Consider the following 17627-nt stretch of genomic DNA (forward strand, 5'->3'; position numbering starts at 1 on the left):
AAAGTATTACCGGACCAGATATGAACTAACGTTAATGTTTGTTAGTACGCACGGTAGCTAGCTTTCCAAACGGTTAGTTAGTCTTGTGAACCAACGTTACAAGTTAACAAAAGCACGTAGCCAGCAAAATAAACTCTATTTCGTGTACTGACTAGCTAGGTTGCTAACGTTAAATAACCACACAAAAACAATTGAGATGGTTTATGTTATGTATGGTTTTAGTTATTTTAATTAATTACGTTTGCGCCGTTTTGTTCTAATGTGGAATTAGCTAGCTTAACTGCTAAAATCTTCTAGTGCTGTTTTTCAACGATTAACTTGCCATAAAAGACTGGCTTTGTATTGTTCAGGGAGTCTCAACATTTAGCCGACTAGCTAACGTTAGCTGCTTGATTTTGCGTGTTAGATTAAGTTTGTTAAACAAGTTAGCGGACTAACTTGGTTAACTTATCTAACATTAATTAGATGAATATATAGCTAAATTCCCCATTTTACTTTATAAATCAACGGTGTTATGTTCACACATCTTTTGGCTTGCTTTGAGCTTTTCATTCACAATTATTTTCCGAATTTAGCTAGATGGTTAAACAACGATTTTTAGCTAACTTTGGCCTGGTAGTTAGCTAACTTTCTAATATTTTTTGGTCGAATCGAATGATTAGCTGTTAATATAACAAAAAGCGACACCAACATCTCATTTAGTTGGCTTAAATTGTGACAGTGCCAATTGATTAAGGGGTGCGTTGCATATTGACGCGAACCAAGGCAAGAGTGCAGTTTTTTAAAATAAACTTTTAAACGATTACACAAACACACGTGCCATGGATTTCCTCAATTTAATTACATTCATTTTATTTTATGTCATCAAAGACAAGAGGCCGTATTACCAAGTTATGAACCACTTGAATGTCTGTGGTTATAGTAGCACAGTTATGGTATCTGTGAACATATTTGTATTTAATGTGATTGACGGGGAAAATTAATGGCAAAAGTAGTACTTGTGTCATGGTAGGGTAATACTGTCTGTCTGAGCTACCAGGGTGTGTTTTGCTCGCCGTTTATTAATTTGGTGTAAAGGATTTATTGTCTATCCCACCAGGGCATGTTATCCTGCTCAAATCTTTTAGCTCAAAATTAAAAAAAAAAAAATGAAATAAATCTAATAATATCAAATGCAGTTACGGGACTTCTTTTATGGGTGTCAAACGCTAAATATTCTTTTCCCCGAGGAAAACTTGAATGTTGACACTCCTGTAGTTTTTGCTGTCATAACTTGCGTAAGCTGTCATTGTTGTCAACTGTTTGTCTTAAAAATCTTTACATGTGATGGGTGTCTATTAGAAAGTGTGAGATGTGCCTCGATAAGCCAGGACTTCGTCTTTCGTGAACACAAGAAACAAGGGCAATGTGCCGGTTTTAGATTTCTTGCTACCAGGAAGTAATGATGTATAATTTCGCAATGGTCATGGAAAATGTTTAAGAGCTCAATTACCAAAGGATCTGTACCAGAGACTTGAATCCTTTATCCATTCCTTTTTAGTAAATATTTGTTAATTTAAGCAATGAAACTATTTTAATTGAATTACTGACTGAAATGTAGTGTTGTGGAGAACCTGTGGATACAATTTGTATTAAAAGCAAGCCAGGCTTCCAAAACTAGCCTACTTCAAATTTTCATGTTTGTTATTTGATGATGTAGATTTTGATGCCATTGGCGGTATTGCATAAGGTTATAAACAAGCAAAAAAAAAAAAACAGTTTTCTTCAGATGTAGCTAAGAAATTATTACATTTCAGTGAAGTGTGACTTCCTATTTTTCAAAAAGTATTTTTTAACTTTAATTGAGGATTTTAATTCATCACATTATTAGAATCGGTTTACTGGGTGGCACGCCCAGCTAAAGCCACCAGGTTTTGGGGTGGCAGTGTGCCCCACAGATTGAAATGCAGTTGGTGCCGTGCCAGTGCTAAATGCATCCAAATTCATCGCACGCTGGCACATAGCACATTGTCTACACAGCCAGGGAGGAAGGGTATTAGTCATCTGGAAGCCTCCTCAGCATCATGCACTAGAACTGCAGCTGGTGGTCTGCAGAGCAGAAAGAAGCTTTGCTGGCTGCCTGCCCATCGGAGGACAAGTCCGCTAGTCTGCTTTCTCCAGAACTGACAGCCAGTGCCCGTGGTTTTGTCTCTTATTGAATCATTTATAGTGTCCGACGAGCCTCGCTCGCAGAAATTGTGGATGTTTCTGGTGAGCTGTAGGAAAATAATCCTCCGTCGGAACTTGCTATTGAATTCTCTTCGTTGCCTCCTGAGTGTGTTTATTCCACCGTTGTTGGGCAAAAATGAATTCCAAACGCGCACCATGGAAACGCACCTTTAGGCCATGCTACAGTACTTTCGCGGATTAGCTTGTTCAAAGGGAATCTGGCTATATGGTAATTTTCTTTTTTTGTGTTGCCTCTCTTCCTCTGGTGGGGTCCGCTGGCATGTTGTGGTGAGGGACTCCACTCTGTTGGGGGGGGGTCACACTGCCCTTTGGGGTCAGTCCTGTCCCATTTATGGGGATGTGCCAGCTCTTGTGACGGATTTAATGTCATTGCTTGGTTGCACAGAAAGGTTGCGGGACCCAGTGAGCATTCACACCACTGAGAAATTAAGCAGGGTTTTCCATTTTCCAGCTGAGTAGACAAAAAGGTATGCAAATTAAAAGGAGGGGGGAAAAAAACAATTCAGTTGAAAATGAGCCCCTTGTTTATGATGTCCTGGGGATTGAACTGGTTCTGGGCCATATTGTCGAAATGGCGGAGCGGGTGGAATTGGTGAAGTGAAGTGCGCTGTCTCGTGGTGCTGTCTCTGTGCTTTCATTTACCCAGTGCCATCGCCTCTCTGGTTGAGTTGGGAGGTGTCCTAACAGATGCGTTGACATTTTGTGAATAGTATGTAGCCCGCGTGTTGTGACGCAGTGCTTCATTAACGGGTGGCTCGACTGTGCAGTTAGACCAAGCCGGAGTTGACTGGAACAATGAGAAAGAAAAGAACCGTCCAGGGCAGCTTGGTTCATCGCTAACCGGCTCTCGTGAGGCTGAAAGCTGCTCTGTCCCTGTGTAGCTGCCAGTCAGGCCCCAGCTCGAGTGGACGTGGGGCCGTGGGCAGACCAGGCCGTCCTGTGTCCTCCCTCTGTTTGCTTTTTTTTGCAGTTTCTTACAGTGCAAACGTTTAAACGTTTACTTGAGAAAACATTGTTTTGACTGGGAGAGGGAGATGACAGTCGCCGTGTTTGATGTGTCTCCAGGGTCAGGTCGAAGCAAATTCCAGGCCTTTCTGGCTTCGAGGAAGAGCCAAATTAAATATTTAATCTAGCACCGTTTCTGATGGAATGAGTTGGGGGTGGGTGGGGGTGGGGTTTGGGGCTACGGTAAGAGTCACTAGATTATTCGATAATTTAAGTAGTTTTGTTTAAACCTATTTTCAGTACGTTCCCTTGTTAACTTTCAAGTAATCATTCCGCAAAATTTTAGCATCAGTCAGTAATGTCAGATTTGTGGGACTAATACTATTCTTTATTACCTCCATAAAGAATCGCCAAACAACACATTTTTATTGAAGGCTGGGAGGGCGGGTCTTCAAACCATTGATATATGGCGGTCTGTTAAAATAATCAATGAACGAATTGGTTTAAGGATGCTAAACGGTGCATCAGAGTGGCCCCTACATTTCTTGTCCTGTTAAAGGCATTGATTCACTGTGTAGTGGTTTAGAATGGAATACTGATAGGCCAGTCCTGATAGGCTGGCACCCTCGCATGGAAGCTCCTAATTGGCCGCTGTCCCTTTGGATGCGTCTGAGCCACCAGTGCATGAGGCGTAGGCCTCTAACAGTGTAGTCTGCAGTGGGGGTAACCTGTGGAAAATGTGGAGTGAAAAGCAGCAGTGGTTTTTGTTGAGCTGGTACAGGCAAATAAATCTACATTGTAGAAACGTCTACCTTCAAATTTACTGTTTTTATTCATGTTTAAAATAAATTTATTATATTATTTCTCCCCAGTTGTATGAAAAAGCTCAGTTGGATTGATACTCTGAAGTGCACAGTCTGGGTTTGTTAATATCATGGGTAAAGGGCTGTCAAATATAGACCATGCATTTTCTGTACATTGCAGTGCTGAAAAAATGTAGTGTTTTTGTGCAGTTGTTTTTTAACCCCTCAACAAAACAGGTGTGAAAAATTAATGGCTTTTTCTGAGTGAGAAGTTCGAGAAGTCATTGCTCAAAATAAGACCTTGTGTTAGCAGTGTACTGCTGATGTAGCTTGATGCTCAAAATGAGCTATGATCTTTTAGACAGTCCCTGCCGGTCTGTCTGTCTGTCTGTCGCTGTCTGCGCTCAAGTGTGCACTCCTTTTTGAAGTATTTATATGCCTGTCTGTTGCTATTTGAACTGAAGTTAACCCTCTGACCTTGCTGGAATGGGATAGCCTCTTCCTGCAGTACAGTATGTAGCTGCTCCGTGCCGGCTATAGGCTTGGCTCGGGTCATACAGTGTCTTCACCTCCTCGTTAAAAGGTTTCTGCCTGTTGACCCGCCGTCTGTCCCAAGAGGTCGTCATTGGCAGTCGCTCTGCCCCCGAGAACGTGTGACCATTTCCTGGAGAGGCGCCCCTCCCGTGGTTAGAATGACTGTGCCTGTCTACGGCGTGTAACGGCGCCAGTACGGACAATACTCATTTTGATGCGCGGCTTGATGACAAATACAAAATGTTTGTTCGCTTACCTTTTTTCTTTTTAAATTTTTTTTTTTACAGATGCCACAAGTAAATGAGTGTTATTTGTGGAGCATTTCGAAGAGCAGGCCAGCCACTTTCATTCTGTCTTCCTTTAACGTTATTGCGTATTTATGACTTCACATGCCAGAGACACTCTTTGCGAGCTTTCTTTAGCATCATTTTTCATCCTTAAAGTTTTCATTTTCCCAACACGCTGTGTTTTTTTTAAGCTTTCAGTTGTTCAGTACTTTGAAGCGATATTTCAGTTGCTGTACGTTGGTTTCCTTGTGGGTTAAATGGGGATGTGCTGAACTGTCTCCACAACATAAAATGCAATTGGTTGCATGTGTTGCTGTGACAATATTTGATACTTCTCGTGGTTTCCTCGGGGTGAAGAGGTCCCAGTTTGTGCATGACACATCCCTTGGGTCAGCTTTTTTTATGGTCACTAAAAATAAGAAAAGGACAGTGCGTTGTTGCTCTTTTTTTTGCTGATTCTTTTTAGTTTTTGTTTATTGCTTGGCAAGGCAATGATCAAAACCAAAGTTAAAGAATGTGTTGAATCTGAGAGAAAATGCTGCTGGCAGAAGACGTCTCGCAGACAAGTCCCACCAGCCAGTGTGCTGTGCGTTTTTTTGGAGAGGGCGTAAGGTGAAAGCCAGTGCGACCTGCGTAAAGCTTTAGTGTGGGTTGGCCGAGGCGTTTCTTTCTGTGTGCGTGGCTGTGGACTAGCTGCGCGGCGCAGGGTGGGTGGGTGGCTCGGGGCTAGGCTGTGCTGCTCGGAGGTGGGCTGTGTGGCTCGGAGGTAGGCTGTGCGGCTCGAGGTAGGCTGTGCTGCTCGGCTGTAGGCTGTGCGCCTCAGCGGTAGGCTGTGCAGCTCGGAGGTAGGCCGTGCTAGGCTGTGGCCTGCCCTGACCGTTGCTGTCTCGGGCCGTTTCAATGCACTGTCGGGGTTCAGCCGTGCAGTCCCTCCCAAGCACACGTTCAGCAGAAGAGCCGCCCGCTGACCTGCCACCGCTCCAGACGTGGAGAAGCCAGAAGGATCCTGTAGCCTCTCCAGACTGTGCCGAGACATAATGTGGAAGTGTGCGGTTCATTATTTCCCTTTTTCCCCAAGGAGTAATGAGGGGCAATGGTTAGTCTGAATTCCTCAGGTGTCTGATATTAGCCTCTGTGTATTGTAACAGGTTTTTATTATTTATTTATTTTTTATAAAACTGCTTGGCTTTTTCCCATTTCACACACGTAGCTGTACGTGGTGATAAACTGGCCGGCACCACACCAAGGATAAAGAATTGATAAGAGCAGATAGTCTTTGTTAACTGATTTGCTCCCTGAGTCTTTCCTTGCTCGGGTCACCCTCAGTTTGTGTCAGAAGCCAAGCTGAGAGGCGCTCGGGTGCTGGTTGTTGTTATTCAGTGGATGAGCGGTACGTGGGGAACAAAGCAGGTCGATGGAAAACCATACGGTCCCTCCCTGCTTTACCGGATGCGCGTGGACAAAATGGCTGGCTGGGATGGTGCCTGGCTGTCTCACCGGTTTCATCCATTCCCAGTGCCCAGTCCACTGCTCTTGAGAACTAGACCCCTCACCTCAGCCTCAAAGTCAGTACTTCATTCTGTGCGGATGGGCACAGGAATGTGTGGTTTTTTTGGTGATTCTCTTGTTTTTACGTGTTTTCTGTGTGCTAATGGCCACAGCGGGGGGGAAACCAGAGGTGAAGCTCACACGGTTGCCAAAGCTGAGAGCTCTTTTCCTGGCAAACAGGCAATTGCCGTGCGGCCATGGTATCGTGCTTCAAACCCTCTGTCGGAGCTTGGTGGCTAAACATTACATTACATTACAGGCATTTAGCAGACGCTCTTATCCAGAGCGACTTACACAACTTTTACACCGCATTTTACATTGTATCCATTTACAGCTGGATATATACTGAAGCAATGCAGGTTAAGTACCTTGCTCAAGGGTACCACGGCAGTGTCCTTACCCGGGAATCGAACCTGTGACCTTTCGGTTACAAGCCAGTTCCTTACCCACTGTGCCACACTCCGTCCTCCGTCGAACTGTCACTCCTGCCCTTTAAGCCGAAGGAGGATCTGAACTCCCAGACAGTTGGCATAGCACGCCAGTTTGTTTTTTTTTTTCCTAGCCTCATGGTGAAATTTCTACTTCCTGTTCCAGCCCGAGGGCCACAGGTCGTGTAAGGTGGCGGGTTACTCCAGCTGAAATCTCACGGGTGTTTCAGCGCGGTTCAGCAGTGCACGGAGAGGCATCTCGTACAGCGACTGCTCAGGAGGTAGACCGTTTGTCCCTGGCAGATAGGAGGGTTGTCTGGTTCAAACCCCTGGGATTCTGAAGTGTCTTGACAAGACACCTAACCTAACCAACTGCTCGGAATGAGAGCATCAATTTGTAAGGCTTTGGATAAACGCTATATAAATCATTCATTTACCATTTACCAGGGATCTCATTTGATGTTCCCTTCTTCAAAGGAGGAGTGTACTAGTTGTGGGTTTACGTAGGAAATTTGCCAGTATTTACATGCGAATTGTATTGAGTTGCATGTATGGACATTTTTTTTTAACCATAACAAATTATTATTGCGTCGCCAATATCAGCCGGGGGGATAAGATGCATTAGACTTGTGTCTGAGTGCACGTGGAGAGTCGCTCATATTCAAAGGGCTCCAGCCTGGTCCAGGATGAGACCGCAGCCGGGGTTGTGAAGCTGGCCTATTGAAGCACCGGCACTCAGTGTCGCCGGTCCCCGGGAAGACAGGAAGCTGGCGACGGAGATAAAAACCTTAAAGCGCTCAAGTTCAGGAAAGCGCCGACATGTCAGCCGCGAGATGTGGGACAGGCTGCGCATTCAGGGGAAAAGCGAGCGAGCTTTTTTATCTTTCGCCGTCGAGCTCGGTCAGAAAATAGACCGTGCCTTTCGCGAGGGACGTCGACTTCCACAGGATGCCTGGTGGAGCACGCGATGGCGAGCTAAATTTGGAGGCTTGTGGGCTCTCGCTCCCAAATTGAGGAAATTGCTCTCGGACGCACGTGCATTCCATATTTCGCTGAAAATAAGAGAGCAATTGTGCGTGTGTGTGTGTGTGCGTGCGTGTGTGCGTGCGTGCGTGCGTGTGTGCGTGCGTGCGTGCGTGTGTGCGTGTGTGAGTGTGAGTGTGTGTGAGTGTGAGTGTGTGTGTCCGCGCGCGCCTCATTTGTAAACTTCTTTCCCCGCTTTATGGAAGACTCTCAAAGAATTGAAACAGCTCCATCACTTCATGCGATCATATTTGCAGTGTTTGTTCAGCTCTTATCGGTGAGCTCCAAGGCTTGTGCAGCGACGCCTCGCAGCCAGCTCCAGATCAGCCAGCGCTCAGCCAGCGCTCAGCCAGCGCTCAGCCAGCGCTCAGCCAGGCTCACTTGCGGTGGAGCGGCGGGTGGCAGTCATGTAGAAACCAAAACAAAACCTTGTGCAAACGTGTGGTTTCACAGGTACGGTGCATTCTTACTGCCGTCTCTATCTTTTCTTTTTTTTTTCTCTCGCTCGGTGATAAACAGACTTCGTTTCTGAACCCTGCTGCCCCCGCCCGCTCCGGTTGTGGTGTGGCCTGTTCTCGCGCTGTCGTCTGCTCGTTCTTGCCGCTACGCAGTTCTGCGCTGTTTTGATGATGTGCGGTTTTGTCGCTGAAGCTGCCAGACGTGGAAGGGCCTCAGATCTACGCAGATCAAGTGCCCCCCGAGTGCGCCTCAGTGAGCGTGTGTGATTTTATACGCCGAAAGTGGATGTGATGCAATCTCCGTCACATCCACTAACCTTTGCGCTTAGCATTACATTACATTACAGGCATTTGGCAGACGCTCTTATCCAGAGCGACGTACCACAAAGTGTATAACCATAACCAGGAACAAGTATGACGAAACCCCTAGAGAGAAGTACCGGTCCAAGTGCAGGGAACAACCGCATAGTTCAACTTGGACCCTGAAGGTTAAACGGATTAACACTAACAACGAGAACAGCAACAACGCAGTCTATGGAAAAAATACAAGCAGTAGTTAAGACAGTTAATGCACCTAAGTCACCTACGAAACAGCTTGCAGTCTTAGCGACAGCTGTGATGTGAAAGGGAGAGACGCATCACATCTGATCACATCCGTTCTGCTGCACAAACGTGCTCGACCTCACGTTGGGAATACTCTCCAGCTCAGCTGGTGGGCGTGTCCCATCGTCTGCGCGTTAAATATTTTCCATAAATCTATCAAGCATAATGGCCACAGTGTGCCTTTGATAGATGCCAGCCGTTTCCGTATTGCACCGTGAACGGTGACCCCCCCCGGGACCCACCAGGACGGGCCTGTTTGGGACATTCCCATGCAAAGTGGAGGGCAGGGCGACCCACTTTGGGAGCAGTCAGGAAAATACGTAAATTTAAATTTCAGTGCCTGGAAGTGAAAAAGACTCTCTGTTGCTCGCTGAGCTGAGCGTCAGCCGTAGACAGGCATGCGTTTGCGTGGAGTTGATGCTCCTCCTGTGTCCTGAGTGAAGTTGAAACCGCTGCTCTTTTTGCTCTGCTTTCTGTTTTTGTTTTTTTTCTCACCTTTTACCGCACGGTTATGTTTTTCCCCCATCCGCTTATTGGGGTTTAGAGTGCCGCCTTGGGGTGAAGGGTGAAGGTCAGGGCATCGGGGGAGGAGCTTGCATCTGGAGACAGCCACGCTCGTCCCCCTGACGCTTCCTCAGTGGGGAGTCGCCAAATTAATTTTTGTGCACGGGGGGGGAGACAGAGCTTGCCAAGGGGGTGGGGGGTGGGGGGGGATGCACCTGTTCTGCCTGCAGGTCTGTCTGAAAGAGCTGCAGCATGCCTTCCACCAAACAAACACACGACTGCAGCTGACCAGATGAGACGAGAGAGAGCAGACGAGAGAGCAGAGACAGAGAGAGAGACAGAGAACAGAGAAGAGACAGAGAGACAGAGAGACAGAGAGCAGAGGACAGAGACAGAGACAGAGACAGAGACAGAGACAGAGACAGAGACAGAGACAGAGACAGAGACAGAGACAGAGACAGAGACAGAGACAGAGACAGAGAGGCGTTTTCACCTGCAATGTCACAACGTGAATCGCTCATCTCCACCAGCATGGAGGAACACTCCCCTCCTGCGGCCTCCGTGTAGTTAAGCTCTTAAGGCTTCTTTCCTCAGATTGGCCTGGCAGAACTGGTTCATGGCTGGGAAATTGAGTTTTAGTCTGGGACTGGCCGGTGAAGGTGTCTGCCTGTCTGTGGAGCTGCGCACGCTTCTGTCCTGTAGTCCAGGCCATTTGCTTATATCTGCCAGTGCACTGATGGACATCTTTAATACTCTTTCTTTTTATGTTTGAGCTAATGCTCGTGGAGCCCTGTTATTACCCCACTGAATAATTTGTACTGGCTGTAGTTCCAGCGATTTCACAGTGAGCCTGCCATGTGTCTGTGTTCGGAACGCTTGTGCAGACGAACGCACTTACGTAATGCTGGCGCGAGTAGTTGTAAACTTCTAAAATGATGTTATTAAAACGAACTGCGCTTCGAAAGATTTTAAGCAAGACTTTAAATTTTTCAGCAATACTGCTTTAAAGCTATTTAAATTATCGGATACATTCTCAGTGGCCTTCCTGACACATTTAATGCCAGACTGAATGTCAAAATCGTCCGGCTGGTAGCTCACCATTACCATGCTTAATTTGGGTGCCCAGGGGTTATGGTACTACAGGGATGTGCTGGTTTCCTCTTCAGTAAATGTTCTTTTTCACTGCAGTTTGGGTCTGTTTTGTCTAGGAATTATTTCGTAGGCAGTTTAAGGCGGTTTGCAGAAGCCCTTATTAACGCCAACCGCTCGTGACATCATACGAAACGGCGTCAAGCTCAATATTTTACTTGAACGGTGTTTAAAGGAAGAAACAAATTAGCCAAAATTGTAAGTTGAATCGCAACGCGTTTGGGGAAGAAACGGTTTGAAATGAGCCGAGCTTTAAGAAGTCGTAGAACATGCTACGGAAAAAAATGTGTAACTGTGTGAGAGATGGAATGAGAGTCAAGCGAATGGAAACAAGATGATGAAATGTTGGGGGGGGAAAAAAAACTTTTATTTTGAAGGGCAGTTTGTGTGTCTCTGTGTGTAGTTGGTTTTTTTGTACAATGGATGGCCTTATTACCTGTAGCCCTTTGCCGGTGTGATGAGTTGGTGACGTGGCGAGATCAGCGTTCCAGCCAGGTGCTCCCGGGCTGATCCAGACCTCCTCAGCAGCGCTCTTGTTTAGTCTGACCTCGCCATGTGACGGGTGTCTGGGCCCCCTTCAGCGAAAGCTAACAAAAGGCCCGGCCATATGTTCTGCCGCCTCTTCGCCCGCTCGCTGACATCATCAATGGGGCCCGCCATCCGCCATTCATGGTTTTTTTTTCTTTTCTTTTTTTTTGTTGTGATTCACGGCGCGTTTTCGGGTGAATTGATTTTTCTTTTTTGGATGACGTGCCCTTTTCGGTGTCTGTTTTAACATGGCGGTCTTTTCCAGCTGTTTATTTTTATTTTTATTTTTTCTGTGTTGTTGTTGCTGGCAGGTGGTGGGTGCCCTTGGACGGGGTTAATGAAGTCAGTCCTTTTTCCTGCCCCTGCGTGAAGTTACTCAACCACAGTGAGGGAGCGGCTCTAGTGCCCCTGGCAGCTTTGGGATATCAAACTCCTTGCAGTGCTGTGCAGGCTTTGGGATATCAAACTCCTTGCAGTGCTGTGCACAGCTTCAGGATATCAAACTACTTGCAGTGCTGTGCACAGCTTCGGGATATCAAACTCCCTGCAGTGCTGTGCACAGCTTTGGGATATCAAACTCCTTGCAGTGCTGTGCACAGCTTCGGGATATCAAACTCCTGGCAGTGCTGTGCACAGCTTCGGGATATCAAACTCCCTGCAGTGCTGTGCACAGCTTCGGGATATCAAGCTCCTTGCAGTGCTGTGCACAGCTTCGGGATATCAAACTCCCTGCAGTGCTGTGCACAGCTTGGGGATATCAAACTCCTTGCAGTGCTGTGCACAGCTTCGGGATATCAAACTCCCTGCAGTGCTGTGCACAGCGTCGAGATATCAAACTGTGCAGGCTTTGTTGCTGACTCAGATCAGTGCGAGTTCAGCCGGGGAGACCCCGACCCCCTCACCCAATTTCCGAGGCGGTGTTTTGGTCATGCCAAGCGTTACGGCCACGGGCGACAGGTGGCAGTGTGGTGCGGTCCGTCCGTCCGTCCGTCTCGTCTGCGACCCGGCCGCTGGGGGTCCGGCCGTTTCCCTGCCGACCAGGAGCGGCGTTCTACACGTCAGCTTCAAACGGCGCTTTCCCTTGAAGGTGGTCGTGTGCTCGGGCTTCCTCCAGAGGGGATTGGTGCATAGCGCAGAGAGCCTGTGCTTCGAGCGGGCAGGCTGGGGGGCGGGCAGGCCGGGGGGCGGGAGGGCTGGAGGGGGGGGTACTCGCTGCCTCTCTCCCTGCTCTCTTCTATTCTTTATCATTTAATTTGCAAGGAATTCGTAAGTAAATGCACTTTCATTTCATTCTTTCCTTATCCTCCAAACCCCCCCCCCCTTCACCCCCCACAGTGCACTCTTATCACCCGCTCTTAAGAAATAAAAGCATGTTGCTTACGCAGACCCCGTCTCTGCCAGGTTTGCTAGGTGCTATTCTCATTTCGGAAATGGGCCTTGGCCCCCCTCTGAAGTGAAGTACGTGCATGAATGTGTGCGAGTGAGCGAGGGAGCGAGGGAGGGGGGTAGTCTCTCGAAGGCTTTTAGGACTAAATACAAATTTCAGTACAATTTCAAAAAAAAAATTCAGACAAGTGAACCGGAAAAAAAAATGTTGAGTTGTATTTTTGAAAAATGCCTGCGTAGGTAAAACAGAATTTGCTCTGGAGGGTTATGAGATATAAAGGAACTGTCTTTTTCTCTGAGGGGTTTTATAAACAAGCTGTCCTTTTCTCTCTCAGGTTCTGGTGCGCACGCTTAACTTAATGTTTTTTTTGTTGTTGTTTTTTTTAAACTAAGTAGGAGTGATTTACATTTCTTGTGAATTAGAAGATTAATTTCCGAGCGTCTGGTTTTGTTCTTTTTGCGCTCCTGTAGCGTGTTTGGGCCCCGCTGTTGTTCCGACTACCTGTTTGCTGGGTAGTGTGCGGCTGACTGTGTGGAAACCGATCATCAAACTGCCTCCTCGGTCTGGGACCGGCGATTTAAACAGTCACTTGTGTTTTGATGATTCATATAGGCTGTGCGCAGACTGTGTGTGTGTGTGTGTGTGTGTGTGGGGGGGGGGTTCTTCAGAAACCCAGGCCAGATGTTAAAATATGTCTAGACAAGGCGCAGGGATCTTTGTGATATTAGTGTTATGAAACCGCAGATTAAAAAGGAAACTCGTTCGGGCCGAGGTATTTACGGTCGCACGCTGCGCTGCATTTTGTCCTGAAAAAGACTGGAAGGAATCGTGTCGTAATTACATAACGTGTGTGTTTTGGAGTCCGCTCTCGTCTTTGTGCTCGGCTCATATTTATACATTCTGGAGACGCAAAGCGAGCCAGACTTCAGATAAAATTTAAAGACAGGTTGTAATACAGTTCTGCGTTTATTCTGGCTGACGCGTTCGACGGTGCAGGTGCCTAGGACGGCGTACTTGCATGGGACTGGCTAGGACTTGGCTGAGCGAGCTAGCTGCAAAATTAGCTCTCTAACGGCTAGTTTTGCCTTCGGTCGACCCCTGAGATTTCCCTGTCACACCACCTTTATGCCACAGGCTACAGCCCCTCAGCGTGAGGTTGAGTGTACAGTCTTACAGCGTTCAGTTCAGCTTGCGGGCCGGTAACACGATCCCCGGATGATTACCCCTTTCCTTTTTCGTGGTTATTTGAGCCGTCTGTAGTATGATTGGAGGAAGTATTGTTAATAAAATCCCGGTTCTTCGCCCGCCCCGCAGACAGAAAGTGTGGAACAGGTCGGTGTGTTTTTTTTTCGTGAGCAGAATTTTGGCCGAGTCTGAGAGCCCATGATGGATCGTGTTTTTCCGCGTCTGGGACCAGGAAGCCGGGCGCTCGTCGCACACAAGCGATAGAAAATGGCGCGGAGCAGAAAGGGAGCGGAAAACGTGCGAGGGAAATATTCCTCCCTCCTGCACGGGGCTCCTTCCGTCAACGCCCGTCTCCTCCTGGAATTCGGCTACCCCCCCCCCCCCTTTTCCTCACCCCCTAAATCCACCGCACCCCCATTCAGGTCTGCCGCTCGGCCCAGTACACTGCCGCTATTGTCTGCTTGCTGGGCCTGTCAGCCCGTCCGCCCCTGTCTCCCCGCCCCCGCCCCCCCCCACCCCCACCCCCACCCCCACCCCCATCCCAACAGCGCGGTGTGATATTTATTTTCCAGACAAGGTATCACATTGGCCCAGTTTTGGGGGCGACGTAGCTCAGGAGGTAAGAGCGATTGTCTGGCAGTCGGAGGGTTGCCGGTTCAAACCCCGCCCTGGGCATGTCGAAGTGTCCTTGAGCAAGACACCTAACCCCTAATCCCTAACCCCTAACTACTCTGGCGAATGAGAGGCATCAATTGTAAAGCGCTTTGGATAAAAGCGCTATATAAATGCAGTCCATTTTGGCTGCAGCGGGAACGCCGTGACATTCCGGGTGTTTTGTAGCGTTAGCGGGCGGCGGCACGCCGGCTCGGTCGGCATCAGCTCCGACGCCGGGGCCGTTGCCGGGGCGATCGCCGGAGGCTCTCCAGCCAATCGGCCGCAGGAGGCGAACGCGGACGTCTCTTAACGGCCGCGTGATCTCCGGGGCCTGATTGGCCCGCCCGTGCGCGCGGTGTCTGAGGTGCAGCGGCTGCCGCGCGCTACGGCGCGTTAGCCCCTTCTGCTCCGGGGGGGGAAACGAAAGCGCGCTTCGGGCTAGCGACTTTCAAAATTGGCAGTTATTTGCATCGTTCGTCGTTGTTCGTTGCTCATTTAATGCACGGCTTGCCTTCGGTTATGTCTTTTCCTTCCCCTCATGTATTGATTCTAAGTTTCACAATTTCATAAAAAGAGTACTGTTGAGACTGCTTTTGTTTCCATGGTTCCCCACCGACTGTATTGCTGTTATAATCCTGTAATAGCTAGTGAGGTGCGAGATGTGGTGGCTATTCTCAAACAAAGCGGGAGTAATCATATCTGTTGTTTGTCTGTTTAGTGCAGACAAGGTAGGATGACGTATTCCGTTTCTTAGCAAGGTTTTCAAGGTAACTCCGAGACGAATTCTGAGAAATGTATTTTGATGCACCAGGTTATTTGCAGTGGCAGTAGTGATGGTTTGATTTTTTTGCAGCTCCAGGAGGTGAAACTCACTGGACTTGTTCATTCACCAGTGCTTGTGCAGCCTGCCAGCTGCAGCTTAACCTTAGCAGCAAGTCAGAAAATGTAGTGTTTTACCTATATCTACGGTGGACGTCTGCTATAATATGCTGTGAAAAGAAAATTGGGATACTATGAGAACATTCTCTTGTTTGCCAAGATTTGTGAAATGATAAAGTAACAGGCTCGCTGTTTTGTAAAACAGGAGAAAGGGAACCTTGCCTCTTTTGGTTCCTTTGCATATTTCATTTCCGCTCTTGGTTGAATGTGAATGAGTATGAGTGCTTTTTGGAGAACGTTAACTACATTATCACACAAAATAATAAACCATTTTGGCTCACATTGACACCACCTTAAAGTGTCTCATATGGGTTGGCCGTTTCAGACGTGTGCGCGTGTGCGCGTGTGCGCGTGTGCGCGTGTGCGTGTGTGCGTGTGCGTGTGTGTGTGTGCGTGTGTGCGTGTGCGTGTGCGTGTGCGTGTGTGTGTGTGTGTGGAAGCCTCTGCAGTGATTGAAGGCCCTCCTGTCTCTGAACAAAACCAAGTGAAACCCTCCTCATGAGTCGATGTATGAAGCGCCTCTCTGTGTCTCCGTTCTTCACTGGTGGGTTCTTTTTTTTAAAAAATTTTAAAAATTAAAAAACATCACTGCTGTGCTTTTTTACAGAGATGCAATACAACTTCTAATATGTACTAGAAAAAAGGGGAGATGTTTCACAGTTGGCCTGGTGTGTTATGACTAAATATTAATGCATCACATCAAGAAAGATCTACGTGCCAAGATCTTGGCACGAACAGTAAAAATTCACACCTGTGGTCCATTGGTGTGAATTTGAGCATAATTAGGATTACATTTTTTTTTAAATATCTAACCTTGAATTAAAAAATGGTCAGTGCATTTTACCATCACGGCATTTTAAATTGTTTTTGACGTTCAGATATTTTGACATGCCAAAATTTGGAAGTGAGTACAGCTCCCAAAAATGCACGTAATTATCGATAGGGAAGAAGGCTGCGCCCCAAAAATAACATTTTGTGCCGCTTCTTCAGAATTGTTCCAGGCGTGAAAGTCGTCTTCCTTTTCTCGCGTGGCAGGTTGCCTCTTGATATATTACTGTCCCCGTCCGGTTCCCATCTTTCGCACGTGTGCAAATGAACATGGGGGTTGGGGGGCAGGGGCTGGCCCTAACGCGTAGGGGGTGTCTGCGTGTTCCAGATTCTAACGTCTGTGCCTGACGCTCCAGCGATGCAACGCGCTGCGCGGTATTTGAAATTATGAAAAACGTGTTAGTCTGCGGAACGTCTAGTTTGAGTGGCGTACGTTAATAAAAAAAATTATAAAAAAGGAAAACACAAAACAAAAAACAGACTAGCTCGCGGGGAGACGTTAGTTGAATTTGAAACGTGTTTTTTTTAAAGTGCAACACGGTCTTGGTTTAACGGCATCGGAAGTGTGTAGTCTGTCACTGCCGTGTCACACGCGGCTTAGAGCAAACAGCCTCGCCGTCTGACGAGTTGGCGGGGCCTCAAATTGCGATCGCGCTGTTTGCGGGTCCCCCTCCCTGCGGGTCCCCTCCCTGCTGGTAGATATGAGGAAGGGCCAGCTCCGTAACACAGGCTGACACGTGCACAGGCACGGGCACGTACCAAGTCCAGGAAGCGCGGGGGGGGGATGTAAAATGGTCTGACCCCAACCGTTACCATGGAGCCCGGTGTCCACATGAATACTGAACGTTGCCCTGCGAGCGGCCACTGAATATTTATTCTCCTCACCACCCCCCTCCACCACCCCCCGCCCCCACCCCCCCACACTGCACATCCTGGCCTGCGGAAGACAGGCTCGGCCTTGTGTGGACAGCAGGGCCCTTTGTTGCGTGGGGGGGGGGGGGTGTAGAGGCTGAATGAGGCCGTGCTCCCAGTGAATCCGCTCTGGAGAGGCGCTCTGGCGCAGTGAGGTCCTGTGAGGAGGAGAGGGGGGCGATCCTGCTCCCCTCTCACATTATTTGTGACTGTGAGGGTTCAGGGGCGGTGTTGGACACAAGGTGCCGTTTTCAGTAGTTCAGAAGTGTGGGGGGGACACGGTGTGTGCGTGGTTTTTTTTTGTGTAGGTGATTTAATTGGTCAGTTGAATAAATGCAAGTTGCTTTGATTGTGTTGAGAGAGAGAGAGAGAGAGAGTGTGTGTGTGTGTGTGTGTGAGAGAGAGAGCGAGCGAGCGAGTGAGTGTGTGTGTGTGTGAGAGAGAGAGGTGGTTGTGTGTGGAGAGAGAGAGCAGCGAGCGAGTGGTGTGTGTGTGGTGAAGAGAGAGCGAGCGAGTGTAGTGTGTGTGTGAGAGAGAGCGAGCGAGCGAGTGAGTGTGTGTGTGTGTGGAGAGAGGGCGAGCGGTGAGTGTGTGTGTGTGTGAGAGAGAGGGGTGTGTGTTGGAGAGAAGAAGAGGCGAGAGAGTGTGTGTGTGTGTGTGAGAGAGAGAGCGAGCGAGTGAGT

At 48.1% G+C, this 17627-nt stretch overlaps 1 protein-coding gene across 2 annotated transcripts in view; it reads left to right on the forward strand.

Moving 5' to 3' along the window:
• Nucleotides 1-17627, forward strand: part of smurf2 (SMAD specific E3 ubiquitin protein ligase 2) — a 75494-nt gene that overhangs the window by 1122 nt on the left and 56745 nt on the right. The gene's annotated exons all lie outside the window — the stretch shown is intronic.

This window comes from Anguilla rostrata, chromosome 2 (assembly GCF_018555375.3).
Source record: "Anguilla rostrata isolate EN2019 chromosome 2, ASM1855537v3, whole genome shotgun sequence".
Classification (NCBI taxonomy): Eukaryota; Metazoa; Chordata; class Actinopteri; order Anguilliformes; family Anguillidae; genus Anguilla; species Anguilla rostrata.